The sequence below is a fragment of the Periplaneta americana genome, chromosome 3 (assembly GCF_040183065.1).
Source record: "Periplaneta americana isolate PAMFEO1 chromosome 3, P.americana_PAMFEO1_priV1, whole genome shotgun sequence".
Lineage (NCBI taxonomy): Eukaryota > Metazoa > Arthropoda > Insecta > Blattodea > Blattidae > Periplaneta > Periplaneta americana.
The window spans coordinates 2,187,459-2,214,513 of NC_091119.1; positions in this window are offsets into that span (position 1 = coordinate 2,187,459).

The window sequence follows — 27,055 nt, forward strand, 5'->3', positions numbered from 1 at the left end:
CGTATTTGTTGACATTAACTTCGACGGTCAACATGGACACGGAGCATTTGATTTGTGTTGTGGAATGTTTCCGTACGCAACCGATGATAACAAATACCCTGCATATGACTTGGCCGCGCAAAACACAGTTCGAAAGAGGTTATGGTAGCACACAGACCGTACAGACCGCCATCTGTTGCTACGACGTTCAAGTTATAGCGTACACGTTCTCAAGTTCAGATTGAACGTCTTGAATAATAATAATAATAATAATAATAATAATAATAATGATTTATTTTAGCTGGCAGAGTTAAGGCCGTAACGCCTTCTCTTCCACTCAACCAGCAAAAAGTGTATATACATATGCATGAACTTACAAAGAATCCAACAATTTGATTTAGATGAGAGTTACATGTATACAAAAGTTATTTACAAATTAAACAACAAAATACTATGAACTATTAATTAAACACTGAAATAAACTGTGTAGCAGAATTAAACTAAAATACATAGAATGTTAATATATTTCAAATAATATTAGATAATAGAAAGAGATTATTATGAGACAATTTTGAAAATGCAGCACAATCAGGATGATGTCTAAAGAAAAAAAGCAACAGCGTAGTCAGTAATATTTTAAATCAGTATGATTGGAGTGAAATGCTAATAAGGTTATATTTTAAGCTGTTCTTAAAGGTGTTTATTGTCTTGCAGCCCCTAATACTTTGTGACAAGGAATTCCATTGACGCGAGGTGAATATTGTAAAAGATGAGGAATAACAAGATGTTCTATGAAGAGGTATATTTAGCGTGCCACAGATAAGTGATCTGGTATTTACGTCGTGGTTAGAGTATAGATAAGAGAAACGAGACGAAAGGTAATTTGCTGTTGAAGTGTGCAGAATTCGAAAGAGTAAAGACAAAGAGTGTAAAGTTCTACGTTCTTTAAGTCGGAGCCACGAGAGACTTGCGAAGGACGGTGATATGTGATCATACCGTCGGATGTTGCACACGTATCTGACGCACAATAATAGGCAACTTCTCTGACATAAAAGCTGAAACTCGCTTCAAATCGCTGACTCACAACAGTGACGTCATTACACACTTTGAAACGAACACCCTGTATACGTTTTACATTTCAGTTCCTTCACCATGTTGCCAATGATATATCTGTAGAAGTATAGAGCGTTAAGAATTCATGTGCCTATTTACAAGCAATATAATGCGTTTATGTTTGAAGCAGTGCTTAGTTACAATATTTATATATTGTAAATTTTATTAGTAACAACAATGTAATTTATTCGTCACAACAATAATTCCTTTCTACAATTCACCTTAAACGCTCTCGTCAACAATTGGATCTTCACTCAACACAGTATTCGTTATAGCACTCCACCGACGACAATGACAGTTTACTTGGACTATTACGCACAACAATGAACTGTTAATCTTAACTAATATTTACAAAGCACTATTTACAAATCAAAACTATCAGTTCTCAGTTCACAGTACTTCTATCTCAGTCACTCGAGTTCACAGTATCTCGAACCACAGACCTTCAGAGACAGTTCACTGTACTCGAACTCGGGTCCTTCCAACTGCGGTCCACTGCACTCGAACTCAGGTCCCTCCAACTGCGGTCCACTGCACTCGAACTCAGGCCTTCGGCTGCTGACGCAGTTGCGGACGCACACTCGAGTCGAACTCCGGTACACAAGACTGGCTTGCTTGCTCTGGCTTTCTCACTGACTGGCTGACTAATCAACTGAAAACTGCTGTCGTTCCTTCGCGACCGTAATTTATAACCATAGCGACGTAGCCTCGAAAGTTCGAATTCGCGAGTCTTCCATTTCGACGGATTTCTCGGCCTCTCTAGGCAAGCAGAAGATGCGCGCGCAAACTCTCTCCACTCTCTCGCCGCGTTGCCCCTTTCCCCTCTCAGCCGCGCGCCATTCCAAAGTGCTCCGCGCGATCTTCTCTCTTGCGGGACGCTGGTCGTGAGTTCGAGTCTCACGTCGCTGTCACAATATATTTCTACTATTTTACACAGGTTAGAAAACATTTCAATAACTTAGTATTTTACAGCCATTCCGGGCAAACTGTGAATTCGAACGAAAAAATCATTTTCAGAAATATTTTTTATTATTAGTGTAAGACGTAATGAAGGCTCTAAATTTAGATATTCTAATGCTTTATTTTCAGAATGAAAATATTTTATAAGTTTTATAAGCATTGAATATGATGTATAAATTATTTATTAGTAGTGGCTGTTTCTCTAAAGTTTGCAGCACTTACTCATAAAGAGATCAGTTATTAATGTATGAATTTCAAGGAGCTGTTGTTGAAGAAATATTTTGAGAGCCTGCACTGTTAATTCCAGAGTTCCAGGATCAAGGAACTTTTTACTCTGTGCTATATCTTTTTAGCATTTATTTCCAGTAGTTTGGGTTAATAACAATTAGCAATCTTACAGCTCAAGTGAGCATTCTGACTTAGGAATATCACAGTTGTTTTGAAAGTGGAAAAATGAAGGATATTAATTCATCTGTAACATCCGTGACAGAAGAAATAGCTATAAAATATTTGCCGATTATGTTTCTATGAACTAATTGGATGCCATGAGATTTATATAGCTTTCACGTGGACACTATGAGAATGAATATATTTTTGCTTGAGGCAGAGACCTGAGTTTTACACTTTTTGTTTATAAGGTGTGAAGTGAGTTCACGAATATTGTAACTTCTGTGACGGAACCTTTTCTTTACTTTCTGCAATAGTGATAAATTTTATTCAACAACTATTTTTGTGTAAAATTATACTGTACTGATCTTCTCGGTCGATTCTACTAATAATAGTTGACAAAATTCATTTCATTTTCGATATACAGTAGAGCATCGATTATCCGAAACAACTGGGACGGGCGGTGTTCGGATAACTGATTTTTCGGATAACCGATCATTTATGAAAACAAATTGTACCGTTGTGATAGGAGCAGTATGAAACAAAGAAACAGCGATATTAAACACAAAACTGTACTTACAGTATATATATATATTGTATCACATGTCTTACAAGTAACACAGAGAACTGATTAGCCTAGTTTGACAAGTTCAAAATGGTCATTAAAGTAGGCTAGAGTTTAGTAAAACTGGAAATTTATCTTTTGAAGAGGTGGAGAAGTTCAAATATCTTGGAGCAACAGTAACAAATATAATGATACTCGGGAGGAAATTAAACACAGAATAAATATGGGAAATGCCTGTTATTATTCGGTTGAGAAGCTTTTATCATCCAGTCTGCTGTCAAAAAATCTTAAAGTTAGAATTTATAAAACAGTTATATTACCGGTTGTTCTGTATGGTTGTGAGACTTGGACTCTCACTTTGAGAGAGGAACATATGTTAAGGGTGTTTGAGAATAAGATGCTTAGGAAAATATTTGGGGCTAAGAGGGATGAAGTTACAGGAGAATGGAGAAAGTTACACAACACAGAACTGCACGCATTGAATTCTTCACCTGACATAATTAGGAACATTAAATCCAGACGTTTGACATGTGAAGGGCATGTAGCACGTATGGGCGAATCCAGAAATGCATATAGAGTGTTAGTTGGGAGGCCGGAGGGGAAAAAGACCTTTAGGGAGGCCGAGACGTAGATGGGAAGATAATATTAAAATGGATTTGAGGGAGGTGGGATATGATGATAGAGAATGGATTAATCTTGCTCAGGATAGGGACCAATGGCGGGCTTATGTGAGGGCGGCAATGAACCTCCGGGTTCCTTAAAAGCCAGTAAGTAAGTAAGAGTTTAGTAAAAGAAGTTCATGCTCTATTGTATACCGTAGAGTGTGAAAATATTAAAAATATAACATCCGTGACAACTAGAATGGCTGTTTAATTAATATTAAGAAGAGTAGGGATATCCGCTATCAAGACTCCTGTATACCCAACGATATTTTCTAAACTCCGAACGCTCTATAATTGTGGTTTATTTTCTTCAAGTACTAGGGTGAATGTCAAGCAATTCCTGTCAAATCTCAGCCTCATCTCTGCAAATACAATCTTGCTGCCATAAATGCTAGACTACACAATAGTTGATACAATGTCATTAAATAAATTACTAGAAAAAATAACACAGTTAAACTATGTGCACGAACGATTTCTCATTTCAGAAATTGCACCGTTGTAAATACTGACTTTCCTAGCCTGTATTAAATTCCTATGCATGTGAGGCAATATTCCACCTTCATCTGTAACATTGCCATGGAAACCGATATGCGCCTTGCACGACGTAATAAGCACGCCAGACATCTAGTAGCTTACGAACGGGGCGAATTGTGAGTGAGTGAATGAATGAATTGTATGGAATTCTAGGCAACATCTGAGTCTGGAAGCGACATGAAAAGAAACTGTTACCAACTTGGGCCCTAATAGAAATTCATTCACACGTAGCGATCCGTCCAGTTCATACTGTACTGTGTTCAATGCATACAATCCTCGCGTAATACAAATTATCAATGAAGTCGTAACAAACCGTACACGACTGTTAAAAATGGAAGAAATTACTAGCTCTCGTACCTTGACCGGGACACTCGAGGACATGAATAGCATGAAGGCAATACTGTTATACGAGTGTGGTGCGTTAATAAGGATAAATAATAATACATTTATTGAGCTCGTTTATAAAATTAAAAGTTATACAATTTATTATCTTATTTCCGAAAAGATTTCCAAGAGTTGAGAGGGGAGAGGATGGTATTTTTTGGTGAAAAATGAGTAAATTAAAAAAAAATCTTTAAAATACTCTGTGATATGTGTGGCATGCATAGCATAACATTTTGTGGGTATTTTTGCCCTTATCGGATGTTGAGTCGCCATTTTTAAACTTCCTGCGTTATGGATTTTTAAATCACTCGCCCACTTTTATTGTTGCTTCCGGTTTTCTTCTTTAAAATACCCTCTGATATGTGTAGAATGCATAGCATAACATTTTGTGGGTATTTGTGCCCTTATCGGATGTTGAGTCGCCATTTTTAAACTTCCTGCGTTATGGATTTTTAAATCACTCGCCCACTTTTATTGTTGCTTCCGGTTTTCTTCTTTAAAATACCCTCTGATATGTGTAGAATGCATAGCATAACATTTTGTGGGTATTTGTGCCCTTATCGGATGTTGAGTCGCCATTTTTAAACTTCCTGCGTTATGGATTTTTAAATCACTCGCCCACTTTTATTGTTGCTTCCGGTTTTCGTCTTTAAAATACCCTTTGATATGTGTGGAATGCATTGCATAACATTTTGTGGGTATTTGTGCCCTTATCGGATGTTGAGTCGCCATTTTTAAACTTCCTGCGCTATGGATTTTTAAATCACTCGCCCACTTTTATTGTTGCTTCCGGTTTTCTTCTTTAAAATACCCTCTGATATGTGTGGAATGCATAGCATAACATTTTGTGGGCATTTGTGCCCTTATCGGATGTTGAGTCGCCATTTTTAAACTTCCTGCGTTATGGATTTTTAAATCACTCGCCCACTTTTATTGTTGCTTCCGGTTTTCTTCTTTAAAATACCCTTTGATATGTCTGGAATGCATTGCATAACATTTTGTGGGTATTTGTGCCCTTATCGGATGTTGAGATGTCATTTTTGAACTTCCTGCGCTATGGATTTTTAAATCACACGCCTGCTTTTATCGGTTTCCAGTAACTTCATTTTTCTTGCTACATTGCCAGACAAAAATGGTTATCATTTCTGAACTATTAAAGATACAGGCATGAAATTTAGAACACACATTCTTTAGGCTATTAGGAAACTTTTCTCTGTAACAGAATTTTGTTAATTGATTTCATTTTAAAAATATCTCCGTTTGTTTGCAAGAAAGGAAATCAGAAAATTCTTATTAAATTTTAATTGTATATTTTACAAACATAGAGACTAATATCAAAATGCTGTTACAGACAGTTTGTAGAACATGCTTTTTCAAATATATTGCAAAAAACTGTTTGAATCTATCTTTAAAAAGGGTTTAGATATATCGGTTTCAGTACAATCCTGCATTGGGTATATTTTTTTCTTTTAATTTGGGCCACCAAATAATTTTTTTTTTCAAAACATCTTTATTTGGTTGAGTTGCCACAGCTATGAGCTCTCTACATACACAAAATTAATATTTTACACCAAGTAGGAAAAAAGTTAAAAAAAATACCATCCTCTCCACGTAATGAATGTCATATAATGAAATTAATGAAGGTGAAATTGTATTGCTATAAAATGTATTTCCATGTCGTTGCTAAGGCACTACGTAGTCTTTTGTTTCTATGTAAATAGTGTTATACCTCAATGTCTGAAATGTAAATAGAGTCACGAACACCCACATAATTGGATATGAGATACGTGCAAAAGAGCTGTCCTTCATTATGAGAGGCAACTGCCCTTTATGGGACCTTTAGAGACTATTATATTATTATTATTATTATTATCATTATTGTTATTATTTACTTAAAATATTATTTAATATTATTTAAAAATTTATTGGTTTCACTCGTTTCTGGAATATGAATATATTTATTTTGTGGGTACTTTGATAATAAGATGCGGACGACTTACTTAAGAAACCAGAGCTAAGTATTTTTGTGGATGCTTATGTTTTATCATCTTATGCTAAAATGAATCTAAAAATCCCAATTTGACGCGATTTATACACTTTCAATAAAAATTTGTTGTTCAGTGTTACGTGAACTGCGTCCTTCCTGGGATTTATGAAGTATCTATATTTATGTGTGGTGTCATAGGTTGGGGTGGAACTTATAAATCCAACCTTCATCCGTTAATTTTACTACAGAAAAAAGTATTAAAAATTTGTTTAAAAAAGCAGAAAGATTACCCAACTGAATTGTTGTTTAAACATTTCAAAGTTTTCAATATTAAACAAATGCATTATTTTATTTTATTAAAATATTTTCATACAAATTTTAATAACTTTGAAAGGTATATACACCACTATAGAAATAAAAATATGAATTCTCTGCGTTTGTCTGAACTAAAATGCAAAACCTATGCAGCTTTTTATCATAGCATGAGTCAAGGTCCCAGATTATTAAACAAATTTTATTCCAATAATATTTCAACCACGAATCCTCTCCAAATTAATAAAAAAAAGATGGATGGGTGGATAGATAGATAGATAGATAGATAGATAGATAGATAGATAGATAGATAGATAGATAGATAGATAGATAGATAGATAGATAGATAGATAGATAGATAGATAGATAGATAGATAGATAGATAGATAGATAGATAGATAGATAGATAGATAGATAGATAGATAGATAGATAGATAGATAGATAGATAGATAGATAGATAGACAGATAGATAGATAGACAGATAGATAGATATACAGATAGATAGATAGATAGATAGATAGATAGATAGATAGATAGATAGATAGATAGATAGATAGATAGATAGATAGATAGATAGATAGATAGATAGATAGATAGATAGATAGATAGATAGATAGATAGATAGATAGATAGATAGATAGATATACAGATAGATATACAGATAGATATACAGATAGATATACAGATAGATATACAGATAGATAGATAGATATACAGATAGATAGATAGATATACAGATAGATATACAGATAGGTATACAGATAGATAGATAGATAGATAGATAGATAGATAGATAGATAGATAGATAGATAGATAGATAGATAGATAGATAGATAGATAGATAGATAGATAGATAGATAGATAGATAGATAGATAGATAGATAGATAGATAGATAGATAGATAGATAGATAGATAGATAGATAGATAGATAGATAGATAGATAGATATACAGATAGATATACAGATAGATATAGAGATAGATATAGAGATAGATAGACAGATAGATAGACAGATAGATAGACAGATAGATATATAGATAGATAGATAGATAGATAGATAGATAGATAGATAGATAGATAGATAGATAGATAGATAGATAGATAGATAGATAGATAGATAGATAGATAGATAGATAGATAGATAGATAGATAGATAGATAGATAGATAGATAGATAGATAGATAGATAGATAGATAGATAGATAGATAGATAGATAGATAGATAGATAGATAGATAGATAGATAGATAGATAGATAGATAGATAGATAGATAGACAGACAGACAGACAGACAGACAGATAGATAGATAGATAGACAGATAGACAGATATATAGATAGACAGATAGATAGATAGATAGATAGATAGATAGATAGATAGATAGATAGATAGATAGATAGATAGATAGATAGATAGATAGATAGATAGATAGATATACAGATAGATAGACAGATAGATATACAGATAGATAGATAGATAGATAGATAGATAGATAGATAGATAGATAGATAGATAGATAGATAGATAGATAGATAGATAGATAGATAGATAGATAGATAGATAGATAGATAGATAGATAGATAGATAGATAGATAGATAGATAGATAGATAGATAGATAGATAGATAGATAGATAGATAGATAGATAGACAGATAGACAAGTAGGTAAGTAAATAAGTAAATAAATCTGTGCGACAAAACTATTTTCTAAGACTACAAATCAGCCAGAACCTCAATGAGAGGCAATGTGAGATGAACACACGTAGCTTACGTATAGTATTGAATTTGTTGTGAACCGAGTAGGAACTGCACAACTCCAACAACATCAGCCATATAGTTTTAGGCGCAGAGAACATGTCAGTTGAAACCAGATCTATGCTCTCACGCATTGCTTTTAGAGCAACAATACGATACGCTGTCGGTCTGCAGAGTACAGGGAATCCATATCATAATATATACATAAATATATTGTGTGGTGTAATTTTGTAACATCACAATACCAGTTTCTGCAACCGACAGACGATAGAATGGGAGAACTAAATTTAACAGGCAGTATATGTATAAAAGGTTTTACAAATGCATATTATATACAGGGACATCATTTTATTTTTATTTCAAATTTTATTGTACTTGAGTTTTTTAATGTACTTCACTCCCACCTCTTCTACTAATGAAGTTCAACCGTCCTCTACACAAATCCAAGACCGCATATACAGTCATAGTAGCCTCACGGTCATAGTAAACAGTACGTTCCAAAAATATGTTCGTGTTTTCCAGTGACGAAAGAGCTTTCAATATTGAATCATTTTCGCACAGGTACTGTCGTCCATTTGCCTAAGTCGTATCCCGGTTTCCCCCACCAGCTTTTATTCGCCAGCTAGTGGCTGGGCTGTCTTAATTCTTTTCTGAGAACATTAATTTCCGTTAGTAATTGGACGTCTATGTAATATTATACAACTGTTTAAAATAACTTAAATAAAAGGGCCTCGTTAAGCAATTAACTGTCACGTGATTTCCTCCCTTTCTACGACCCTACGACATAACCACTTGGACGGACAGTAGATAGTATTTCTGAGTAATTTTATCTTTTCGGATCGGGCAGAAGTGAAGATTGAATTTAGAGTACGTAAGGTACTCTTTTATAGAGTAGGTACAGAATTATTTCAACATGAGTTACTAGTACGAAGGACGAAACTGGTAATTGGAATTAGGTACAATAGTCTATAGTGCGATAATATGCTCAAAAGAACTGAAGCCTGTACCGAAATGAACGGCCACCATTTTCAAAAATGCGTTTAAATATCCATATTATGATTATTTTTCAATTAACTTCATTCTCTATATTGTACGCTAATGTGCTGTAGACAGTGTAATATACACTGCATAATGAATACGTCCACATGGACAGCTCAGTTCGTGAGTAAAAACACTCATTGTTAATACTGTACTGTATTTTGATTAAACAAAAACCTAATGAAAATTATCAAACTCAAAAGCGCAATATTTCCTAGTTTACGTAAATGGATGAAATACTTTTCTTCCCTCCTATACCTAGTAAAGTGATTTGTTTGTATATTACGCCAGTATCATCGAACTCCAGTCGTGGAAGGGGGTAGCAAACGGCGTTGATCCAGAGGTATAGGCAAGTTAATATTGAAAATGTTAGTAAAAATAAAATGATGTCCCTGTATAATCACGACTTGAATGACAGCGGAGACCAACATAGGCCTAGTAATACAATTTTTTGCAATTTAAATATTCGACAAATTGTTCTGTGATGTTCACAAACTCCCTGTACACACATTAGGATACAATTTCATTCAGAATGCTAACGTGAGGAGATTGGGTGCCGCAATGTGCCGCATGCGTATCAGTGCCGGCCGGACACGGCCCCATTGTGTGCGCCAACTATCGGCCAACAAGCGCCCATTAATAATTGCAGCGCCATGTCGGAGAGGGCTTACCACTATTATGCGATGATGACGAGCGATTGTTTGCTTGGAAGACCGTCCCTTAACAGAAATGCCTAGCAATGACGTGGACCAGAAGTCCTGCAATGCTATCTGCATCAGCGGCACAAGGGAAAGCTCCAGATTGCTCATTTGCTAGTTCTGTTTACACATGATTAGCACAAAGCCCTGTGTCAGGTAACCTTGTAGACGAAACAGTACATTAAAATTCTAAAATAAACTATGCGTTGCGAATCGCACGGTCTTATCATTATGCATTTCAGGTAATAACTAAAAGATAGTAGGCTAATTTTATTGTAAACCTGTGCTCTTGGAGTAATAATCACGAATCAAATAATAGGCAAATAATTTATTCTTCCTAAGATATCTTTATATAACAGATTTTTCTGTAAAAATGATACATTTCATTTGAATTGGATAAAATGTAACCTTTACGTGTGAGAATTTTCAGTACCTGCACCGAGTCATAGGTAAGGAGACATAGGAGCTACCAATATGTTTAGTCCACTACTAGGAGGGGTTTCCTTTGGTAAGGAAACCAAATTGCAGGTTTACACTTCCCTGCGTCTCCTATTGTTGCAGAAACATAGTTTCGAAGCGATGCATGTCTCTGACAACTTATTAAATTCACTTTCGTTCACTTATGTATGCCTTCCTTCCTTCATTCCATGCGGCAATTCATGTCTCCCCTCCTTCATTTCATTCACCAATACTTTTCTTCTTTCCTGTCTCCATTTCATAATCCTTGTCTTCTTTCCTCCATAGAGAAATTTGTCTCGGATATCAGCTGAATGGTACATCGGTGCCACAAGTGAACACTTGTAAATACCTAGATATATATTTACGTAACAAACTGGGTTGGGAGGAAAGTCACTAATGCCACAAGGAAAGCGTGCAAAGCACTACATTTCTCTACGCGTATTCTGAAGAAATCTAACCGAAAGTCAAAAGAATTAGCGTACAAAACCCTTTTTCGCCCAATTATGGAATATGGAGCAGTAGGCTGGGATCCGTACAGACAAAACCAAATCGATTCAATAGAAAAGGTCCAACGGAAGGCAGCAAAATATGTCAAAATGGGGAAGGGACATGGTGAGGAGATAGTAAAAGACTTAGAGTGGGAACTTCTCAAATCAAGGCGACGAAAAACCAGACTCACCGCATTGTTTAAGGCACAAATGGGACACGAAGCATGGACCGACATCAATGCTAGATTAGCAACACCATCATACCTAGGAAGGGCTGATCATATTAGGAAGTTTAAATGTAAAACAGAGAACGGACGTGGCAAAATTTTCCTTTGTTAACCGCACAATAGTAGATTGGAACAGCTTACCTGCGGCAATCTTTCAGGGTGGTCCTCTCAAAATCAATACATTTAAGGAAAGGTTGAGAAGATTAGACTGAAAATGTAATTGGAAGTGCAGTGTAATTATCTAAGTTGTGTCATGTAATTAATTAAGTTGATATGTAATTAATTAAGTTGATATGTAATTAATTAAGATGATATGTAATTTAGTTGATATGTAAATAAATTAAGGTGATATGTAATTAATTAAGATTATATGTAATTAAGTTGGTAAGTAATTAATTAAGGTGATATGTAATTATTTAAATTTGTAATAGTTGGGTGAAATAGAAGTACTTATAAGTTAGATTTACTATTGCTTACCGTAGGCGTTATTACAGAATAGTTTTTATCTATAGTCTATGTTTATTGTAGTAATTGTAATTATTATATATTGTATATCACTGGCACCGGGTGTATACCCAATTGTAGTGTTAATAAATACATACATACATACATACATACATACATACATACATACATACATACATACATACATACATACATACATACATACATACATACATTTCGTTCATCAATTCGTGCCTTCCTTCCTTCATTTCATTCTACAATTTGTACCCTTCTTCCTTAATTTCACTCACCAATTTTCACCTTCCTCCTTTAATTTTATTCACAAATTCTTACCTTGCTTTCTTAATTGCATTTACACACATGTATTATTTTCGGTTGTATATTTATTCATCCGCTGAATTTTATTGTCGGTTCGTCTGGTTTTAGGCTTAGTTCTCTGTTCGCCCGTTTAATTAGTAATAATTTATTCATAGTCGTGGTCGTCATAAATTCGTTTGATAATTAATTCTTCCATTCATTGAATTATACAATTTTATACAGTAATTAAAACAATTCCGCACAACGCATTTTTTAAGAATAATACTTATGTGATATGTGTATTTATTAGTAAAATATAAAACAGTAATTGTTTTGAATAACCTGATGACAAGAATTTATTTAAAACAAATTACATTTTTAATAATTCATATAGCTCAAATATGATTATCTATTTAAAAACGGTACATTGACGTAATTTTCCTGTAAATGCAAACAATAACAAACAAGAAGTCTTACTGTAAATACAATAATTATGTCGCATCACTGGCAAGGGAATAGTTGCGTGTCTAACAGCCATATGTCTATCACGAGACTTGATATGGAATGTCCTTAAATCGATCTCACCCCCTTGATGCATGGTGTACACCTGTGGACTCCTTTTAATTATATGCTCGACAAGGGAAGCGTGCGGGGTATATGTGCTGCAATTAAACCAAGTGTGTGTTAATCATATCTCAGAGCAGCGAATGACATCGCCCCTTGAATAAATCAAGGGTAAACAACTCTGCACATTGCAAAATGTATTAAGCCAATGGAGAAGTCTTGTACGCGTATGCAGTGCAAATTGAGTTCCGTTATTCAACACACATATTGCACACCAGCTGTAGTGTGTAGCCTGCTGGTATTTAATAATAACGTTATTGTCATTCTTTATTCTGAAGGCTCAGTCGTCGTAACCATCTCGGTTTCACAGAGTTAAAAATTTTAATTTATGTCGGCGTCAATGTGAGAGAAAAATTTTAATAGTCGAATAGATTTAAATTATACATTGTATACCAAAAAGTATAAACTTTTAAAAAGTTCCATTACTCTGTAGCGTGTTGAACCATAAACACGAGCTTAACCTATTTTCAAAAAATAGTTTTCCGTCAGCGAGTGGTAAACATCAAAGAAATGTTGTACACATAATATGTTGACTATTACACTTTTACTACGTCACAATACTTTTGACCAATAAAACGGTAAGAAAGGACGTCTTTCAACCAATCATGGCTGCTTATCGCACAATTTTATTGCGTCCCTAGCATTTGTTTAATTTTATCAATACCCTAGCATTTGTTTCTTTGTTTGCCAACATTTCAAACTGCACTGGTCTGGACGCCAAAAAAAAAAAAAAAAAACAGAAAATTACAAACCACTCCAGTCGATGCACAGCACTTTCAAATATGACTCGCATTGGCATTCAAGAACAAGAATTAATAAAGATCACTGGTCATATATGAAGAGAACCATTCGGAAATCCTGAATAAGTTGAGGGATACACCATGTACATCAACGAGTTCACTTCTTTTACGCACACGTCCAATGTAACATCAACTGAACCACCAACCACTAAAACATTCAAATTTGAAAATTGTACTTTCAATAATTGTTCCTTTTAAAATTATTAATGTTTCTTTTTTATTTCAATATCGTTAATTAAAACTTTTCTTGTTTATTTCATCATCCCTAATTAAAACTTTTCTAACACTTGTTTATATTATTTAGGTTATGTTTGTTATAGCTTCTGCTATATGATATTATGGATAGTCACGTATCAGAGATTGTTTACTACTAAGATTTATTGAAAATCATCTGTCAAGTGACGTTGATTACTGGGATCCGGATGATTGAAGTGGAATGCAAATGTTTTAATAAAAATAAAACTGAATCAACAAAGCCTTCTTGACTAGTAACCGTCCACAGAGTTCAATGAAGATTCCATAGTTGGCACAACTGATAACGAGAAAACATAATCATAAAATATTACTGCCATCTAGTGTAATGTTGAGATGGTACAATAATACATTTGAAGACAGTTGTATTTTCGTAAGTCAATTAATATTTTATTGTATTGGAGTACTTTGTTACTTCTAATCTTTATATACTTTCTTCTAATCGTGTAATAGTCACTTAAATCCCACTCTAGTTTTGATTTTCTCTAGATAAATCAAAACCTCTAGTGAGATTACTGTTGATAATATTGCAAATCAGCATTTACACAGGCACAATGTTGTCGTCTGTATGGTTATGAGCATTTATAAAATAATTCTGAGTCTCAAGAGTGTGTGTTTATAGTGTTGTGTTTTACCTTAATAGAAACGTACAGGAATCAGTCGGTTTTATGGAATATTATGATGTACCAACACTATAAAAATAGAAACAAGAAACATGATGCAATGTGGTATGAATAAACAAGTGAAGGGTGGGTGTAAGGGAAAAGTTTTATCGAGATCTTTATTGTTCAAAATGAAAAGTGGCATTCGTAATAGTTTGTAATGATATATAAGAAGAATTAAAATTATGATGGTGCTGGTGATGATGATAACGAAGAGTTGCGGTGGTATTAGTGTTTATTATTCTGGCTGTGACGATGATGATGATGATGATGATTATGAGCATGGTTGATTTGACGATGTCGTTGATGTTGATAGCGGTGCTGGCGGTGGGTGGTGGAGACGGAGGTAATAATAATGATGATGATTATTATTATTATCATAAAAATAATGGTGATCATAATGGTGATTGTGATGATAGTAGTAGTGATAGTGATGCAGGTGATAATGATGATGGAGATATTCATGTTAGTAAAATGGTGACGATATTGACGATGTTGTTATTTTTATAACTGGTGCTAGAAGTTAAACCGGTAGAATCGTTTGTGATGATTATGATTAGGGTGGTAGTAGAGGTGTAATGTTGTCCCTTACTCTGTTGGTTTTATTACGTCTGGCTACCCACTCCAAATAATTGGAGACCATACCTATGTGATAATGACATCTGTATGCAGTGCCCAAACTTTAGAAATTGGATTTCAGGACAAGATGGAATGCCCAAAAATATATTTGAGAATTACAGTGCCCGTTTAATATCCCTACAAATAAACAACTATGTACCAAATTTGTTATTAAACAAAAAAGCTGTTTTAGGCTGTATGAAGGGGAGATGATGGTATTTATTAAAACTTTTTTCCTATTTGGTGTAAAATATTAATTTTTTTATGTAGAGAGCTCATAGCTGTGGAAACTCAACGAAATAAAAATATAAAAAAAAAAATTTATTTGGGGGCCCAAATTTGAACAAAATATACCCAATGGAGGATTGTACTAAAACCGATATATCTAAACATAGATTCAAACAGTTTTTTGCAATGTATTTGAAAAAGCATGTCCTACAAACTGTCTGTAATAGAATTTTGATAATAGTCCCTACGTTTGTAAAATAAACAATTATAATTTAATAACAATTTTCTGATTTCCTTTCTTGCAAACAAAAGGACGTATTTTTAAAATGAAATCAATTAACAAAATTCTGTTGCAGAGAAAAGTTTCCTAATAGTCTAAAGAATGTGTGTTCTAAATTTCATGCATGTATCTTTAATAGTTCAGAAATTATATCCATTTCTGTCTGGCAATGTAGCAAAAAAAAAAAAAATGAAGTTACTGGAAACCGATAAAAGCGGGCGTGTGATTTAAAAATCCATAGCGCAGGAAGTTTAAAAATGACGTCTCAACATCCGATAAGGGCACAAATACCCACAAAATGTTATGCAATGCATTCCACACATATCAAAGGGTATTTTAGAGAAAAAAAAAACAATTTTTTTAAATTTAATTTACCAGAAACAACAATAAAAGCGGGCGTGTGATTTAAAAATCCATAACGCAGGAAGTTTAAAAATGACGTCTTAACATCCGATAAGGGCACAAATACCCACAAAATGTTATGCAATGTATTCCACACATATCAAAGGGTATTTTAGAGAGAAAAAAAACATTTTTTTTTAATTTAATTTACCGGAAACAACAATAAAAGTGGGCGAGTGATTTAAAAATCCATAACGCAGGAAGTTTAAAAATGCCGACTCAACATCCGATAAGGGCACAAATACCAACAAAATGTTATGCAATGCATTCCACACATATCACAGAGTATTTCAATATTTTTTTTGTTGAAAATTTACTCATTTTTCGCCAAAAAAATACCATCCCCTCCCCTTAAATCATAAAACGAAATTTTATTGGACACAAATGCCCAGGTTCTGGACATGAGAATAAATGCAGTCAATTCAGTTACACATCAAGTACTGTAGATTTGCAATACATTTCACACTGCAGGCCTACATTAAACAATTAAAAGTGGCAGCCATAATAAATATATTAACAATTAAATTTAAATCATTTGGTGTTGGAAAAGTACAAAAATGTACGCCAATTTGTTTCCGTACAAAATTTTTGTCTCTGAAGTTCATGAATGCGAAAAGAGAATAATTAATCAATTAATTCCTATAAATGTACCAGTCGAAACGAGTTCTGTCCAGATTTCATAATTAAATTAGTAAAACAGTACGCAACATAGCCTATTATGTTAACATTTCATTTTTGTTCTGCTAACTCCATAAAATTAATCTGCAGCTGATGTAATATTAAAACCAGTGGCTAGATTGCAGTTCCCGGCCATGTATCATTTCTGTGAAACGTCTATGATATCACATATTTGCATTAGAAAGCTATTATGCGAAGATGGAGTTTTTTTCAGAACCACAATCGTTATTAGTGGGCCTAATAAAATTGTTACATATTTATTGTAAGCATAAGGACAATATTCCAATTTTAGTCTTCTGTTGTCAGTGTTCACACAGTGTATCGATATGAGAAGATAGCTTAGTTAATTTATTTGTACGAGGCGCATCCAGAAATTAAGTTTCCCGATTTTTTCCCCTTGAAAGTAAACGTAATTAGCCGTGTCAATTGCGCATGCGTAACAGATCTATGAAGTATCAATCATATGCCAGCCGGACAGGTCCCGCCTGGTGCCAGTAGCGTGGCAGCAGTGATCCGAAATGGAAGCTCTTATTCCTTCTCCCGCCGCCTGCGAGGTTCGGTCGGTGATAAATTTCTTTAATGCACAAAGCATTGCGCCAATTGAAATTCATCGGCAGCTCTGTCAGGTGTATGGGCCGAACATCATGAGTAAGCAGATGGTGCGTCGCTGGTGTAGGCAGTTTTCCGAAGGTCGTCAAAGTGTCCATGATGAAGAGCGCAGTGGGCGACCGTCCCTCATCAATGATGATCGTGTTGAGCTGGTGCGGCAGTGCATCATGGAGAACCGTCGCTTTACGATTACGGAGCTTAGCAGCCATTTTCCGCAGATATCGCGATCCTTGTTGCATGAGATTGTACTAAGCACCTGCTGTTCAAAAAAGTGTGTGCCAGGTGGGTGCCGAAAAACCTGACACCCGAACACAAAATGCAACGTTTAGGAGCAGCACTGACATTTCTGCAGCGGTATCACGATGACGGCGACGAGTTCCTTGACAGGATCGTCACGGGCGATGAGACTTGGATTTCGCACTTCACCCCGGAAACCAAGCAGCAGTCAATGCATTGGCGGCATAGTGGATCTCCGGTCAGGACGAAATTCAAACAGACGCTGTCGGTACGGAAAGTGATGTGCACGGTGTTCTGGGACAGGAAGGGCATTCTGCTCATTGACTTCCTTCCAAGAGGTGAAACAGTGAACGCTGACCGTTACTGTGAAACACTGCGAAAATTGCGACGTGCCATTCAAAACAAGAGGCGTGGAATGCTTACTGCAGGTGTTGTGCTCCTCCATGACAATGCTCGTCCACATACGGCTCGGCGCACAGCAGCTGTTTTGACGGAATTTGGCTGGGAGTTGTTTGATCACCCACCCTACAGTCCTGATCTTGTTCCTAGCGATTTTCACGTTTTCTTGCACCTCAAGAAATTCCTGTCCTCCGGTGAGCGTTTTGGCAACGACAAAGAGCTGAAGACGTCTGTCACACGCTGGTTCCATTCACAGGCGGCAGTGTTCTACGACAGTGGGATACAAAAGTTGATCCCACGGTACGACAAGTGTCTCAATTCTGAAGGTGGCTATGTTGAAAAATAGATGAAACATTGCTGTACCTGATGCCAATAAATGTTTTCCTGAAAGTGTGTGTTCTTTTTTTTTTAAAAATAGGGAATCTTACTTTCTGGATGCGCCTCGTATTAATTAAGAGTTGCAAGTTAGACTTACAGATTGAAATTTGATTCAAACCAAAGTTACCCGCATCCCCACTCATTTATTATTTAACACACTTTCATATTATTTTCTCAGCACTTGGCTAGGTAAAACGTGTCCTGTGAAGCAAGTAGAAAATTGAACAATGGGCAGCGAGGTAGAGGCGTAACGTGTGAGGTTCGCTGGTTGGGTCGCCAGGTCAAAGGTGGATCAGCGAACGAGAACACCAGCAGTGGTGCGGCTGTACTTTCCTTCTTCCATCTTGCCATCGCTTTACTAATCATTATCGGCAGTGTGGAATCAAACCCGGGACCTACGAGCGACAAGGATACAGCCGTGAAATGAGGGGCCTGCAAAAAGAATCTGCGAATCATCGAACTCTTCAAAGGCGATGAGAAATGGTGAACAGCGCTATGGGAGATGTCCAATGTTCAGAGAGAGGATCCCATTCTCAAGACCATCTCATGCAGAACACCTTTCGGCGTGAAGAATTGCAGTTCGATGTCATATTTTATATTTTCCAGTTAGGATTTATTTTCAAATAAATAATATTATTAAATAATAAAATGTGTGTAAACGAAATACAGTAATTATCAAGCTGCGGATTTTTAAGCACTAAAAACAGTTGAAATAGGCAGGCAAAATCTATGCTAATAATAAATCTGTAGCCAAAATTTGTCTGGTAATTTTCGATTTTCCAAAAATAATTGGTGTTAACATGTATAATTAACCATCCTGAAACCGAAAATAGCTTTTTTGAAAATTTTGTTTGTATGTCTGTCTGTCTGTCTGTCTGTCTGTCTGTATGTTTGTTACCTTTTCACACGATAATGGCTGAACCGATGTATATGAAAATTGGAATATAAATTAAGTTCGTTGTAACTTAGATTTTAGGCTATATGGCATTCAAAATATTTTATTTAAAATGGGGGTTATAAGGGAGCCTGAATTAACTAAATCGAAATATCTCGCTTATTATTGATTTCCATAAAAAATATTACATACCAAAAGTTTCTTTAAAAATAATTTCCGATAAGTTTTATTCCATACAAAATTTTGATTGGACGGATATTTAATGAGATAAATGAGTTTTAAAATTACAATAACAACGCCATCTAAGGCGCTGTACTGAAATAAAAACAAATGACTTCGTCTATAAGGGGCCTTGGACAACAACAATCGAAAGCTATTAAACAGCCTAAGAGAATGTTTCTGTGTTTGTATGAAGTAATATCGGAAGCTAATTAATTGTTTAATTATTATTTCACCATTGGAAAGTGTAGTTTCTCTAGATGAACATAATTCTACAATGTTATTACATTAACTTCTGAAACATATAGCAAGTAATATAAAGTATACACATTAAAACTAAATAATATGTCAATCTTCATTAAACTATGGTTGCATGTAATAAAAATTAAGAAACATGTTAAAGGAATTGTCATTGCACCAAATGATTGCTCTCTGGACCAAAATGACCGCATTTTAATTATTTGAATACAATTTAAATTAAGTAACATATTAAACGATTTATCCTTATATCAAACACAAATGTTCCCTGGATCAAATGTCCTATTTTAATTATGTAATTACTTTATATTTATTTCTAACAGGTGCAGCGGAGCGCACGGGTACGGCTAGTAGGCATTAAAATTCTAAAATAGGCATTTAAAAAGGCACTAACAAATTTCTAATTCTTAATGGCTAACACGACCATAGCGTAGCATTACAGACTACTTTCTATAGGAATGTCATTATGGCAGTGAATAACTAAATATTCGTCCAAATGTTGTAATGAGAACTGATGTCTATTGTCTGTAAGAATATTCTTAAATTGGGAGAAACTTCCTTCCACTTCACATGAAGTGATGGGGCAATACTTCAATCAGGTGGGGACCAAACCAGTGGGAACGCAGTAATGTCCAATCAGTGCTTCTGATGACTTTTGCTTTGGCATATCTCCACGGTATACTTCACGTATCACAGCAGAAAACTCAACTCCATGCTCAATTCACAAACTCAGGAAACGGACACACAGTTTAAAACAACTACCCTAGTCAACTACCACAAGGATTCATGCGGCTTTCGAAATACATTTTTTTCTTATTGGTTGATTTTAAATTATTCGATTTCTCCGCGCTCTGGTGGCAGTGAAACGTAACACACAGAATTATCGATAGTTCTGTATCACTCCCTCTGCTAGATTAAAAAGAAACAAATTACAGATTCAAAAAGTATCGATAGAATGGTCAGTAAATTCAAGTATAATATATAATAAGGATATTTAGGCAACTTTTAGGCATTTATAAGCAAATAGGAATTTACTAGTGAAATAGGCAATTATAGGCACTATAGAATTCGCCTATACTACTCACAATGTCTTAAAATGGATATGTAACCTAAAATTTTCCGCCTTCAGGTTAAGGGTTAAAATAGGCATAAATCCGCAGCTTAATAATTATTATATTTTAATTTCAAATATATTTATCACAGATTAATCATTCATAAGCTGCCATTCATCAACCGATATTACAGAGGCCGATTCTCGGATGACGTCAATCGGAAGACAAGGACTTCTGTCAAATGCCACAGTGTAATAAAGATTAGGCGACCAATCATAAGACATCACATCATGCATTTGTTGATATCAGGTTTCACTCTAATAATACTGCCTGTCATGATGTCTAAAAATAATCCTCAAGGTCGATCTATCGTGAATCTACTTTCGTAGAATCAATTGATTAGTTTTCGGAGACCGCTAATTATGCCCCTAACTTCTTCTTCTTTCTTTTAGACCTGGTCTGTCCATCTTCTGCGTGGTCGATCCCTGTCTCATCGTCCCCTTGGATATCTAGAAGGTATAGTTTAAACAGCGTTTTTCTAATGTGTGAAATAAAAGTTATGAGAAGTGAGTCTCAGATATATTCCACACACACACTCACCTTCTCCCTAAATGAAGGATTCATTTCAAACGTTCAAGCTTTTACACTAACCTGTCTTTTAGCTCAAAAGACTAGTTTCTTTAAATCCCGAAAGAACTGGAGTTCGAGTTCCGACGACACAATGGTGGTGCAATCGACAGAAGAGCAAAGCGGTGCTTGGTGACATGACAGACTATTCTCGCATGTTCTCTAGAAGGTTACATTCTCTTTTCGGCTATTTCCTTCCAAATTTATCGACGTATTTTAGTGCAATGAACGTTGAGCTCTCGTAGCTGTTCCATCAGATCCAAGATGTCTCGTAAGATCGTGAAATAGTGCATCCCACATTTCCAGACTTTTTTTCTTTCCGAATTTTTTTTTATTTCCTCTTCTATCATCAAAACAATAGAGAAATACATTTAACGCTCATAATTAAACTCATCTCTAGCCAGCATAGTACGATTTAAACTGAAATCTAAGTATCCTGTAACATAACGATTTTAGGATGTAGATGACTTACCATCAGAGAGCAGACCACGAGCAGGCCACCGCTCCAGTTCTGTAAAAGAAGACGAGGAATTAGGTCTGTCTTACAGTACAAGCACCAAACTAGCTAAAACTACGGTCTCATTTGCTTCACATGAACTGTCGGCACAAAATTCCAAAACTCATTTGCCTCGGGTCGGTTCGGAGTGGAAAATCTCCGCGTTTCGGGAAAGAACCAAAAATTAGCTGCAACTCGTCACGTGCCAATCAAAGTTGCCACCGTTTATCGGTGTTGGAGCAGTAGCATTGAGAGAGACCTAACCGTGAGAATCATTGAATCAGCATATTTCACCCCTGATCACTGATCACAAAAATATGAGATCAGGGCTTTCACATATGAATCATTAGTCTACTCAGTCATGCACCCATGCCTCTTCTAAAACTAAGAAGTGCATGACTTCAGTTGAATGTTTTAACTTAAAAGAAAGGAAAAAGTGGAAGAATATAAAAATCCGCAGAAAAGTCGCTAATCGTATTTTACAAAATTTGTCGTCGAGACCGATTCAAAATTCCCTAGATTTAGCGACTTATCGCTAAATGGCAACACTGCTATTAAGCTAGTAATGAGTACAACAGTTAAGCTTATAATCTCTGTGTGCATTGTTTGATAAAACAGCTAATTTTTAAACGAAATAATTCAATTTCTGGCTTAATACCTGAGAGCCTGGGACAACTAAAATTCTCTTTGGTACCTACAAAATGTTTGCAACATAACGGAATAACATTCTAATAACTTACAGTATCGTAGAGTCGTTTTAGAATAGCTAATTTGTGTTCTAATTTTCTGGCGAAATGAATCATGAAATTCTTATTAGGCCTATCTCAAAAACTATAATTTTAAAAAAAGTTATGAACGCAGATTGGTTATCGGTGCCTGAAGCTCTATCGACTTGACATAAAACATTGCAGGATGAAAAATGTATAACGTCCATGTTATTAAATTCGTAATTGTTGTCCATTTCAGTAAAACAAAATTGATTGCAGTTACCTTTCAGATCTACTGTAACGTATTTTGTGTTTCAATAACATTTTTTAAATGCAACAAATGTTCCGAGTGTACATTGAAAATTTATGGTATACACCAGGCATGTCAAATGATGCCCACAGGAGCAAGCGCGCGCTTTAGAGCCCAGGAGAGCCTGAGCGCTTTACAGCGGAAAGGAAAGAGACAGACGAAAGAGGTGGTATATGCCGCTTGGTGGAGCTATATTCAGGGATGGCCAGCACTGATTCAATAGATAAAGGGAAGAGAACTTATTAAAACTGTATCCATGGTAATTTTTAGATTTGCCTGAGAAGTATAAGTGCATTATAAGAATGTAAGTTTTAATTTTAATGCTAATTTTTTTATTCAGAAGAAATATTTTCTCAACTTTTCTTATATAAATGTGAAATTTTCAGGTAAAGGCCTATTTATTTAGTAGCCTTACAGAATGTTTTCGTAAATTTAATATACCGTATATACGTATTACTGGAGATAGTGTATTGAAATTTTTGAAAATATTCGCATGGAAATTGTTTGTAAGGAAATGTATTAACAAAGCAACTACTGTTACATCATAAGCAAAAGATACGTGCCCATGTGTTGTAAAAATGTCAGCTCTATAGCTTCAGCAGATTTCGAGAAAATAATTTAATATTCTGATGATAGGAAGTTGCTCACAAATATCACCTTAAAAGCATAATGCGATAAGAGTTTTGTTATGTAATATTAGTTACACTTAAAACAGATACAGTACCTAGGTAACTTTGCTTTGTACTGTAATATTGTTTTGATTAGTTTATTCATTACTTTTGTAAGGCTAAAGATACCATCAATATAAATTCCAACTTATCATGTCATAGTCAATCTCTTTCTTTGGAATATCACTTTCTTTATGAATGATGTGTTTCATCCACTTAATACAGTATAATATTATACTACTATGGAATTTAAGTGGATATTCCTTCTTAACTCTGTATTATGTTATTAAGATTTAAAACACAAGTGCAATATTAAGAAATAAGTGTTAGTACTTTTGTTTTACAGACAATATAAATAATATTAAACCGAAAGAAGCCATATAAAAATAACGACATAAAATTTCACGTTCCGTTTGAAGTTTGTGCACCACTGTTTTCTTAATCCAACAGGTTGCTTATTCATATATACACAACCCTTCCTCTTTCCATACTTAGCGCTTGCTGCCCGCGCACGACGTCAAGGTCAGAAAAATGCGCTTGCTTTGACATCACTGGTATACACGGTTTAACGATATCGAGTGTCTTCACGTAAGAGTGGTAGAGAATGAGTTTCAAACAAAATAGAATACACTTCTTACTGGTTTTATCCAATATTTCTGTTAACAGTTGACGTTTCGCAAAATACACAAGCCTACAGTTCAGGTGGTACACTTTCAAAGTTTACAGGTGGCAATCTCAAGGCCGATCGGAGTGTGGTGCTTGTGACACCAAATTCTAGCGCTGATGTCGGGGAAGAATGGACATCTACCTCCAAATTCCCATACGCCTTTAAGGCGTATACAGGGGATACCCATTATTTTTGTTATACTCTGAGGAATGTTCGTAATAAACTGTGAAGTTTGTCAGAATCGGTAGTCTAGAAACTCTTCCAGGGAATGGATAGCATTCGAGTTGCAATCTAATTAAAACTTTGCTGTGCGGTTAGTTATTACACGAATTATCTGAAGCAATTTAATACAGCTCCGCTACATAAAGACAATGTACTGTGGCAGCAGAAACTGGAATCAAATGATATGCCCAGACCTCCGCTGCTTAGATTTAGAATCGCAGTCACTAAACCCACAATAATCGCCTACCAAACATGATTTGATATTCACAAACATGATAACTGGATACCTATATTCCTTGCAAATAATATGAAATTATTACCAGGTAACCAAAATGAATAATAATAATAATAATAATAATAATAATAATAATAATAATAATAATAATAATAATAATAATCCCGAAAAGACAAAGTATATGATTATGTCTCGTGACGAGAATATTGTACGAAATGGAAATATAAAAATTGGAAATTTATCTTTTGAAGAGTTGGAGAAGTTCAAATATCTTGGAGCAACAGTAACAAATATAAATGATACTCGGGAGGAAATTAAACACGGAATAAATATGGGAAATGCCTGTTATTATTCGGTTGAGAAGCTTTTATCATTCAGTCTGCTGTCAAAAAATCTGAAAGTTAGAATTTATAAAACAGTTATATTACCGGTTGTTCTTTATGGTTGTGAAACTTGGACTCTCACTTTGAGAGAGGAACAGAGATTAAGGGTGTTTGAGAATAAGGTGCTTAGGAAAATATTTGGGGTTAAGAGGGATGAAGTTGCAGGAGGATGGAGAAAGTTACACAACACAGAACTGCACGCATTGTATTCTTCACCTGACATAATTAGGAACATTAAATACAGACGTTTGAGATGGGCAGGGCATGTAGCACGTATGGGCGAATCCAGAAATGCATATAGAGTGTTAGTTGGGAGGCCGGAGGGAAAAAGACCTTTAGGGAGGCCGAGACGTAGATGGGAAGATAATATTAAAATGGATTTGACGGAGGTGGGATATGATGGTAGAGACTGGATTAATCTTGCTCAGGATAGGGACCAATGGCGGGCTTATGTGAAGGCGGCAATGAACCTCCGAGTTCCTTAAAAGCTAGTAAGTAAGTAATTGAGTAAGTAAGTAAGTAACCAAAGTGAATGTTAGAGGAAGATTCTTCTGTTTATTGTCGCCGTCTTCGTCATGATCAAGGTATAAACCAAGATTGCTTTTTTTCTACCTCTACAGATCTTGCTTTTCCATCTTTTCCTCAGACTACTCACAATCACAATGTCAATGTCAATGGGAAAATGGGAGGAGAAACATTTCAAATGTAGGAAAAACGCGTGCTTAGGAAGGGAAATAGGAGCTGAGAGAAAGTGTTATGCCTCTTGGGCACTTGCCTCTCCCGAGGTAGGCAGGGTACACTTAAAGATATAGAAAACATATATTACGGGTGTGTTTTGTGATTAAATGCTGGGTTAATTAGAAAGTTGAGTTGGAGGTTTCAGCAGTCTGGCAACATCGCCGCTAACACAGTCGTCTCTCCGCTCGTAATAAAGTTGTAAGAGGTCAACGAACTCAGGTCTGTCTCTGTAAACGAGTTTCCCTCTGTCGCTACGTTCAGTGGCTTGAAATTTGAGGTCTTTAAATTAAACACACGAAAACAGTCCACGCTATGAAAATACGCCACAGGGATAAATCTATAGGCCTACTAATAATAAATCTGTAGCCGAAATTTTACTGGTAATTTTCGATTTTCCAAAAATAATTGGTCCTAACATATATAATTAACCACCCTGAAACCGAAAATCGCTTTTTTGAAATTTTTGTCTGTCTGTCTGTATGTTTGTTACCTTTTCACGCGATAATGGCTGAACCGATTTCGATGAAAATTGGAATATAAATTAAGTTCGTTGTTAACTTAGATTTTAGGCTATATGGCATTCAAAATACATTATTTAAAAGGGGGGTTGTAAGAGGGTATGAATTAAATAAATCGAAATATCTGGCTTATTATTGATTTTTGTGAAAAATGTTACATAACAAAAGTTTCTTTAAAAATCATTTCCGATAAGTTTTATTCCTTGAAAAATTTTGATAGGACTGACATTTAATGAGATAAATGAGTTTTAAAATTAAAATAACTGCCATCTAATACCGTGTAATGAAATAAACAAATGACTTCGTCTATAAGGGGCCTTGGTCAACAACAATCGAAAGCTATGAATCATAGCCTGCAGAAAATGTTTCTGTGTTTATATGAAGTAATATCGGAAGCTAAATTAACAGATTTGTGTAATTAATTATTATTTCACCATTGGAAAGTGTAGTTTCTCTAGATGGACATAATGCTATAATGTTATTACAGTAACTTCTGAGTGACTTGAGGACAGGTAGGATTAAAATAGCTTCTTATGCACAAACAACTTGATAGGCTATTCTGTGTATTCGTTTCCTGTATTTCTTA